This window comes from Oryx dammah, unplaced genomic scaffold (genome assembly GCF_014754425.2).
Source record: "Oryx dammah isolate SB20612 unplaced genomic scaffold, SCBI_Odam_1.1 HiC_scaffold_2, whole genome shotgun sequence".
In the NCBI taxonomy this organism is placed as follows: Eukaryota; Metazoa; Chordata; class Mammalia; order Artiodactyla; family Bovidae; genus Oryx; species Oryx dammah.
Genome location: NW_024070186.1, coordinates 22,650,112 through 22,659,958, shown reverse-complemented (window position 1 = coordinate 22,659,958; position 9,847 = coordinate 22,650,112). Strand labels below are relative to the sequence as shown.

The window sequence follows — 9,847 nt, the reverse complement described above, 5'->3', positions numbered from 1 at the left end:
GTCGTTGTCTCAGCCAGTTCATTGAAGAGTCTGGGAACTGGATTAGAAAGAGGAGGAAGAGAGAGGGAGAGGAGCAGAGCCCACAGCCAGAGCCTAGAGCCAGTGTCCAAGTGTGTATCCGTGTGTGTTAGAGTGGGAATAGCCGCAATTTGTGAGACTTTCAGTGTTAAAATCAGGACAGTCCCAGGCAAACAGGGGCAGTTGGTCAACGTAAATGTGCACAAGCGTTTGTGTGTGAGCCAAGTGTTGTTCGACTAGAGATCCCAGGCCAGTGCTCCTTAAGGTTTTGTCCAAGGACACCCGGAGACCCCCAAGAGCTTCTAGGGGATCTGTGAGTTCAGGCTATTTTTCCAGTAGACTAAAGTGTTGTTTGCCTGTTTCACTCTTTTCTCTGACAGGCATACAAAGGAGTTTTCCAGAGGTTATAGAACGTGTGACGCTGCATCCGATTGGGTACAAAAGCAGATACGAGGATCCAGCTGTCTTCTATTCTGTTAGAGAAAGGAAATTCTGAGTGGCTCTGCTCTGGGACATGTATTCACACCCGCAGCTGCCTTCTGACGCCAGGCCACGAGGTCCAGCCTCCAACCTGTTCCCATGATTTAATTCCCAGGAGACTCTCCACACTTACTGTTCTAGTCTAGGAAGAGTTGGAGATATGCTGTCCTGCTGCTGCTGCTGCTGCTGCTAAGTCGCTTCAATCAGGTCCAACTGTGCGACCCCATAGATGGCAGCCCACCAGGCTCCCCCGTCCCTGGGATTCTCCAGGCAAGAACACTGGAGTGGGTTGCCATTGCCTTCTCTAATGCATGAAAGTGAAAAGTAAAAGTGAAGTTGCTCAGTTGTGTCCGATTCTTTGCGACCCCATGGACTGCAGCCTACCAGGCTCCTCTGCCCATGGGATTTTCCAGGCAAGAGTACTGGAGTGGGTTGCCATTGCTGTCCTAGACTAGACCAATAAGTGTGGAGAGTCTTCTAGGAATTAAACCGTGGGAACAGGATGGAGGCTGGACCTCGTGGCCTGGCATCAGAAGGCAGCTATGGGTGTGAATAAATGTCCCGGAGCAGAGCCGCTCAGAATGTGCTCCAGGAATAAGGCCAGACTGAGAAATATTCCCCACTAGTCACTGTTGAACTCAGTACAGAAATCAAGAGAAGCTTGTAGAAACTTCCATAGCAACTTAACAGAGTAACTTTATGTCTGTTGAAACTAATAATAAGAAAAGCTGGGCTTGTATTTTTCATGTCTTCTCACTTTCATTTTCTTTTCCTAGCAATTTATTTTTACCATACTTCATAAAATTTTCCATAATGCATTGGAAATTTTCAAAATATGGCCCTTTCATACCTGAGATGAATCTTAAAGGATTAATATTGCTTACCCAAGCAAAGAGGGGGACAAAGTGTTCCATAGTAAATTTTGTACTTCAAGGGCAAACTGTACATTGTTGAAAGCACACTTGTCCTGCCTGATTCTAGACATTCACTGAGCAATTTTACAATTTTATAAGCTGTAAATAACTAATAGCAACATGAAATAATTGCTGCCTATAAATACAAAAAACCCCTGTTATGCCACTGGCTTCCTTCCTGACTGTGGCTGACAATTTAGGCTACACATTCGTTGTTATATTCCTAAAATGTAATTATGTCTGTTCTTTGCATTCCCATTTGAACTTGTTGTAGCATCTCACTGGTATCCTCATTAGTGAGTTACATAGAATTATTAATTAGTGTTCATAAGAAAGTAATACAGTTCTCCACATTATTCACAAACCACAGGATTTTCCAAGCTTTGCTCCTGGGCTCCACCGCGGAAGTGACTCAGTCACCTTCTAGCAATCGTTTCCATTCTCATCCTGCCCGCTGTGCCCTCTCCTCTGTCTACTTTTTCTGGCTTATAGCCATTCTTTCCAGTTTAGGCTTCCTCATTATCTTTTTTGTAAGGTATAAAGGGGGCTGAGGGAGACAGAGAGAGAGAGAGTGAGTGAGACCAACAGGAGATTGAATAGATGGGCCGGGGGATCAGCCTATGTTTACTTTTGTGTATGTATGGCTGAAAATAACTGTGTCCTGCCCACCAGTCAGACAGTAAAGTGTCTGCCTGCGATGTGGGAGACCCGGGTTTGATCCCTGGGTTGGGAAGATCTCTTGGAGAAGGAAATGGCAACCCACTCCAGTACTCTTGCCTGGAGAATCCCACGGATGGAAGAGCCTGGTAGGCTACAGTCCATGGGGTCGCAAAGAGCCAGACATGACTGAGCAAGTGCTTTGCTTTTGCTTTGCCCACCAGTCACTATTCCTGATCAAAGCCACACCTATTTTGGTTTTGTGAGCAAAACCACACCTCTGTGAGCTCCTGGCTTACTGCTCGTCCAGGGAAGCCATCCCCTCTCCATGGCAGAACCCAAACCCAGCCTCCATTGCTAAGTCCCTGGCAGAAGAAAGCCTTTGTCAAGAGGATCCGGATGCTGGCAGAAAGTGTCATAACCCTGACCTCAGCTGCAGAGGAGTAGAGTTCAGTGCCCAATGACTCTGACACTTGAGGAAGCCAAAAGGATGGTCCTAGCCACCTGCCACCCTGAAGGCAGAACAGTGTGTCTGAGGTTCCTGTAAGTAGCCTTCTTCCCACTTTAGCTGCCTGCAGAGAGCAGCCTGAGTGTCTCCAGTTCCTTGTCATCTTCTTGGTGGGCCTGTTGAGTGTGGTACCCAAGGGGCAGCACATGAGTGAGGTCCACTCTTGGCTGGAAATCCAAATCTTTTCCTTTTAACAGTTTCACTGAGGTATAGTTTACATACCACAAAATTCAGTTATTTTAAGTATACAATTCAGTAACTTTCAGAGAATGTATGGAGTTGTGCTACCATCAACACAATCCAATTCTGAAACCTTTCCTTGAGCCCAAGAAGTAACCTTTGCCCATTTGCAGGCACTTCCTATGCTCGACACAACCACTGCTCTACTTTCTGTCTGTAGTTTTGCTGTTTCTGGACATTTCATATATATGGAATCGTACAATGCATATAATGTTTTTGAGTTTCATCCTTCACAGCATGTAACAGTACTTTATTCCTTTATAGCTAAATTGTATCCCATTGTGTGCATACGTCACATTCTGTTTATCCGTCCACCAGTTAACGGCCATTTGGTTGTTTCCACCTCTTGGCTATTAGCGTCACTAGGAACTCAAGTCTTTGAATGGATTGATGTTTTCATTTCTATGGTGACTTTCATTTCATTCTATGGTGAATTCAATAGTGAATACATTGTTGTTTAGTCACTAAGTCACGTCCGACTCTGCAATCCCATGAACTGCAGCACACCAGGCTTCCCTGTCCTTTACCATCTCCCAGAGTTTGCTCAAACTCATGTCCATTGAGTCTGTGATGCCATCCAACCATCTCATCCTTTGTTGCCCCCTTCTCCTCCTGCCCTCAGTCTTTGACAGCATCGTGTTCTTTTTGAATGAGTCAGCTCTTCACATCAGGTGGCCAAAGTATTGGAGCTGGAGCTTCAGCTTCCAGCATCAGTCCTTCCAGTGAATATTTAGGGTTAATTTCCTTTAGCATTGACTTTGATCTTCCTGCTTTCCAAATCACTCTCAAGAGTCTTCTCCAGCAACACAATTCGAAAGCATCAGTTCTTTGGAGCTCAGCTTTCTTTATGGTCCGACTCTCACATCCATACCTGATTACTGGAAAAACCATAGCTTTGACTAGATGGACCTTTGTCGGCAAAGTGATGTCTCTGCTTTTTAATATGCTGTCTAGGTTTGTCATAGCTTTTCTTTCCAGGAGCAAGCCTCTTTTAATTTCATGGCTGCAATCACTATCTGCAGTGATTTTGGAGCCCAGGAAAATAAAATCTGTCTCTGTTTCCACTTTTTCCCCCATCTATTTGCCATGAAGTGATGGGACCAGATGCCATGATCTTAGTTTTTTGAATGTTGAGTTTTAAGCCATCTTTTTCACTCTTTTTTTTAACCCTCATCAAGAGGTTCCTTAGTTCATCTTCACTTCTACTATTAGAGTGCACATCTGCACATCTGAGGTTGTTGATATTTCTCCCAACAATCTTGATTCCAGCTTGTGCTTCTTCCAGCCTGGTAGTTCACATGATGTACTCTGCATATAATTTAAATAAGCAGCATGACAATATATAGACTTGATCTACTTCTTTCCCAATTTTGAACCAGTCCATTGTATCATGTCCAGTTCTAACTGTTGCTTCTTGTCCTGCATACAGGTTTCTCAAGAGACAGGTAAAGTGGTCTGGTATTCCTATCTCTTTAGGAATTTTCCATAATCTGTTATGATCCACACAGTCAAAGGCTTTAGTGTAGTCAATGAAGCAGAAGTAGATTTTTTTTTTAATTCCTGTACTTTTTCTATGATCCAACAGATGTTGGCAATTTGATCTCTGGTTCTTCTGCCTTTTCTAAATCCAACTTGTACATCTGGAATTTCTGGGTCATATGGTAAATTTATGCTTAACTTTTTAAGAAAGTATCAAATTGTTTTCTGAAGTAACTGTTTCACTTTACATTCCCACTAACAATGTAGGAGAGTTCCAGTTGCTCCACATTCTCGCCAACACTTGCTGTTTTCTGCCTTTTTGATTATAGGCATTTGTGGGTTTGGAATTTGAAACTTGAGCCACAAGAAATGAGGGCAGGCTACAGCTGTGGCTGACCCATCCTGGGCAGCACACCAGGAAAGCTTCCCCTTGTCCTGCAGCAGATCCCAGACATCCTAGATTCCTGTCATTCTTGAAGCATGATTATTCTGCTCTCTTTGTGGATGTGTATATTACCTTCAAGTTTTTTAAATAAAATGTTAAAAAAAATACTTATTAGAGTTCATGGGGTTCTGTCACTTGCAACAACACCTATCTGAATTGCATACTTCCCATGGTACACCATCCCTGACCCCAGTTGGAGCACGTTGCCTATTGGAATAAGCCCAACAAGCACAAGGAAGTCAGGACTTGTTTTTGGTGTGTAAGGAACCCTGGGAATTCCTTCAGTGATAGTGCCATCTCCCAGCTCTCCAGGTACCTAGGTGACAAAGCCCATTCCTTCAGGCTCATTTTACTGAAACTGCCACAGGCTCAGCTGAGTCAAAATTAGAGCATCTTCAGAGAATCACAGCAAGTGGTGAGAAGGGTCAGTAGCTTTCGAGAAAGGCCAAATTTTGGAGAAATTTGACAAAGATGGAGGGTGTCAGAAAATGAGTCCTCATGCTCCTTGAGAACTTCTCCTGGGTGACCAAAGTTGGTCCTGTGAAAGCACAGAGAGCTGTGTGACCTGGGGTGAGTCACCTGACCTCTCTGAGCTGTAGTCTGCAGGACTGTTGTAAGACTTGGTCATGAGGAGAGCACCAGAATAGTATCCAGTAGGTTGCACATGGCTGACACTTTTCCCAACATTGGTGTTGTGTCATCGTTTACTGAAGGGAAGTGAAATAAAACAGACTTGCCCCAATCCTTTACTTTGGGGGAGGCACTTCAGTGTCATGGCTGAGAAAATGAACTTCCTGCTAGATGTAGCAAGCAAGACATGCTGCGCCAGCTGTGTGCAGATTGTCAAGTCACTTCGGTTTTTTCCAACCCTAAAATGATGTGCGTGACGGTGTTTCACTCACTCAGTGTGTTGGAAAGTCACCAGAGACTGAAGAGGGAGCCCTGAGTAGGGATCCTGGTACCGAAGAAGTCCTCCCCAGCGTTGGCAGCTTTTGTAGCTGCTGTTCCGTGCATTGGTCTGACCTTTCCCGGTGCTGGGAGCTGCCCTCGCCGCTGCTGGGGTCGAGCCGTCTCAGGGAGGAGCCTGTGCTCTGTCTTGGGTGGGTGGTGGGAGCCAGGAGGACACAAGGGCCCAGAGCCACCCCCACTGCCCCCCGTTGGGACTCTCCATGGGAGCCCACTGGTGCCCCTGACTGTAAGGCTCCCTGCTGGCCAGCCCCTCAGCCTGCCAAGGACACTGCTGACCCCAGCCCAGGTCAGGCGTGTGCTGGGTCACCTGAGCTCTCCAGCCCCTCCCGGCCCGGGACAACAGGTGGATGTGCTCGGTAATTTGAGCCTACCTTCTGAGGGCCTGAAAGATTGAGAGAGGACAGACAACTCTTTCTTCAGACAACCACATGGGCAATAAACAAGTTTTCAGGGAGACCATGCCCAGCTCAGGCTTCTGTAGGGCTGGCTGTCAGGTTGGGGGTTGTCCAGGACCTTGGTTTTTCCTAACAACAACAGCGGCGGTAGCACCGGTCCCATCTGCAAACACCCCAGGTATGGACACAGACCCTGGACCCCCATCTTTCTGTGCTCTTTCCTGTTTGTGCATGTCTATAGCCCGTGCAGGAGTGAGTTATAGGAACAGAGGTGCTGCAGACAGACCAGGCTTGAGCCCCAGTATCTTGACCTCGAGCAAGGCAGTTAACCTTCCTGCAGCCTCAGTTTTCTCATCAGTAAAATATGGATGATAATACCTGCCTGCTACAATTGGAATTAGATGAAGTGAAGTAAGGAAACTTGGGAACCCAGAGCCTCGCATAGAGTAAGCCCTCAGTGTACAGCAGCCAGACGTATTATCGAAACAGTGTCCCTTCTTTAAGTATGAGGACAGCGAAGTCCATTTGGCCAGAATCTGAAGTGATCCAGCCCCTGAATCAGCTCTAGCTCCACAGAGGGTCCGATTTGGTGGAGCCAGCAGGATAATCGTGTCTCTTGTGTGCAGGCATCAAGTCAGCACTTGGTACCCCTCTGGTGACTGTCATGGGTCCAGGGAAGGAGGGGAGTCCAGGTGAACCGAAGGAACATTCTTCCATCCTGTGGATGAAGCGTCCCAGCTCTCTTGCTGAGCATGAACACACAACATGTGTCCCGGTTGCTGTTGGCAGCCACCGTGCCAGCGCAAGCGAGACTGTGGAGAAGCAGAGAGAAGCAACAGAGGAGCCCAGAGGCAGAGAACCCAGGGACACCAGGCCTAGACTTCAGGCTGCCACTGCAGCCCTGCCTCTGGACTTCCTGTTTTGCAGAAATTTCACTGAATTAGAGGGACTTTTCTATTCTTTGAAGTGGTAAAGCATCTTTGTGCAGGCAGGAGGTATGGCTAGAGATAAATGAAAAGGGAGGGACTCTCTTGAGATAATGAGGCAAAAGTGGAAAGAGATAGTGGAAGAAAATGAGGGCTTAATGAAGGAATCTGTGCTTAAGCAGTAAAGATACTTCCCGCATAGATTATTTGACAGGAGAGTCATAGGAAGAGATGAAAAGGAAGACTTGGGCCCCAACCCCCGAGGGAGAAGAATGGCTAAAATGGAGAGATTTCTCTGTAGTTGGAATGTCCAAGCAGCCAAGAACAGCATGGTCCCCAGTTATTCAGGGAAGAAGAGTGGGGGCAAGGACAGCCACATAGGAGTGGCCCTGAGGGGACATGCAATCAGCTGCCCACAGTCACAAGTCAGCACTGAGTTCATGTTCCCAGGACATGGGTGCACTGCTAGGGGCTCTAAGCAACTTTGCACCTGAAGCTCTTCCCAGCAGCCTCATCATCTGCCCGGCGCTAGCTTCCAGCCCCTGATCTCCACGAGAGTGTGCTTTTTGCTTTTCTCTCAGTCCAAAAGGTGTTCTTAACTCTTCTCATGGCCTCAGTTAACAGTACATTTCCTTCCATGGCAAAAGCCAAGTGAGAATGAAAACTGTCTTAGAGTAGTTTGCTCTCATGAAAACTTGTAGTGCACATCTGCTGTTTTGCCTGCCTTGCATTCATTTCTTCTGGGCCTGCTAACCCCGTGGCCCTGAGGCAGTGTGGTTTGCAGTGGGTCTGAGTCCATCCCGAATGTCAGTGCGAGCATGCCAGCCAAAGAGAGCATTGCACTCCCTGCTGGTGGTAAGTCAAGCGAGAGTAGGTGACCCCAACCCAGCCAATCTAAGTGAAAGTGATGGAGCAGTTGATGGTGGGAAGTGGGAAGGGGGTTCCTTATATGCTAAGTCTATAAAGCTGTAAGCCATCACGGAGGTGCTTGGGACCATTTTAGTGACTTGTGAGAAGAACCTGCCTGAAAATGAAGTAAACATAGAAAGAGGAAAGCAAGATGAGAGCCAGGTTGAGTCCTGATGATATCATTTGACCCCCATGTCTAAAACCAGAGTCCAGGAATTCTCATTTACATGAGCAAAGGATATATTCTCTATTTTTGTTTGCTCACTTGAGTTGGTTTTTGTATCACTTGTAACTGATGGAGTTTGGGTTGATAATATACCTCAATCTTAAAAAAGAATGATTTCCCTTCTCTTTTATTTAACACTTGGCCTTACATAAAAAACCTAGGTTATTGCTGCTGCTGCTGCTAAGTCGCTTCAGTCGTGTCTGACTCTGTGCAACCCCATAGACGGCAGCCTATCAGGCTCCCACATCCGTGGGATTCTCCAGGCAAGAGTACTGGAGTGGGGTGCCATTGATGTACATCAAATTCTTGCTATCTGACTTTGAACAAGTCCTATCCATGTGTCCTCATGAAAACAGGGCATGGGACCCCATCACCCAGGTCCTTTCCCACCCTGAAATTGTATACTTTTACTAGTATACAATTCTACCTTCACACTCAGATACAAAACCATTTTCTTCAAGAGTATGGATTGAAACGTTAAAATAACACTTTCAAAAGTTTAATCAAATTTCAGATGAGGAAAACCACACAAGGTCTCTTTGCTTTAGCAAAATATAGAACCACAATCATGGTGGAGACGTGTCATCCGCTAGTTTCTGGTGCCAGAAAACTTCTACTCCCTTCCCCGCTTCTAACGAGTACCACTTAGCCTTTTAATCCATGAAACCTGTCAGAGGTGGGAGAGATGTAACAGTTTAACAATCTTCAGAGGTTTAAAAACAGAACTGTAGTCACTTTATCTGTAGACTCGAGGTACCCCATGCAAAGCCCTTAGGTGACTCTCTGCCACCCCAGATGCCAAGTCAGACACCTGCCCACCAGTTCCCATCCTTCTTGTCACCCCTGCCTACTTGAGCATCCTAGATGTATCACTTAATCTCTCCGCCCTCAGTTTCCTCTTCTGTAAAATGGGGATAATAGTAGCACCTCTTTCCAAGTGCTGTCATAAAGACTGAGTGAGTAAACAGGGCCCCGCAATGCGGTGCGTGCGCGAGTCCTCAGTCGTCTCCAACTCTTTGAGATGCCATGGACTGCCCTCCAGGCTTCTCTGTCCATAGAATTTTCCAGGCAAGAATATTGGAGTGGGCTGCCATTTCCTACTCCAGAGGATCTTCCCGACCCAGGGATCAAACCTGAATTTCTTGCGTCTCCTGGATTGACAAGCAGATTCTTTACCCTGTACTGCCTGGGAAGCCACATATAGTTAGCACAGTATAAACGTTCACTCTCATCTTCACCACCATCCTTCTGGATGGACTCCTTGGTGCCAGATGGATGGATGGATGAACAAATGGGTTAAAGTGTGAAGGATCAAAAACATTTCATATTGTGTCAGTTATTAGTAAATACATAGTAATGATGGTATTCTAGAGATATAAAAGAGCAATTCAGAGGGACAAATCTCAGCCCGCTCCCCTCTCTGCTGTTCCCACCCACTCTTGATCCCCCCACAAAACCCTTCTTTTCAGAGCTTTTGCTGTTGACTTCCAGAACCAGAATGTCTAGTTAATGATGATTTTTCAGCTCTTAGTGCAAATTTGCTCCTCTGAGTGTCTAATATGAACTATTTCCAATACAAGTGCAGACACACTCCCCAATTACATCTGTTTTAGTAAAGAGATACCCAGAGTGACCAGTTGACCCCAGAACTCAATCCTCGGTGGGCACGCAGAAATAAAAG

The 9,847-nt window shown here is 46.2% G+C and overlaps 1 long non-coding RNA gene across 1 annotated transcript; it reads right to left on the bottom strand.

Moving 5' to 3' along the window:
• Positions 1-8,649: 8,649 nt before the first annotated feature.
• Positions 8,650-9,442, bottom strand: LOC120857501. The gene is made up of 2 exons (XR_005719685.1): positions 9,300-9,442; positions 8,650-8,833 (listed from the first exon to the last, which is right to left on the bottom strand). It is a non-coding gene; the product is annotated as an uncharacterized LOC120857501 (long non-coding RNA).
• Between the last annotated feature and the right edge of the window lie 405 nt (positions 9,443-9,847).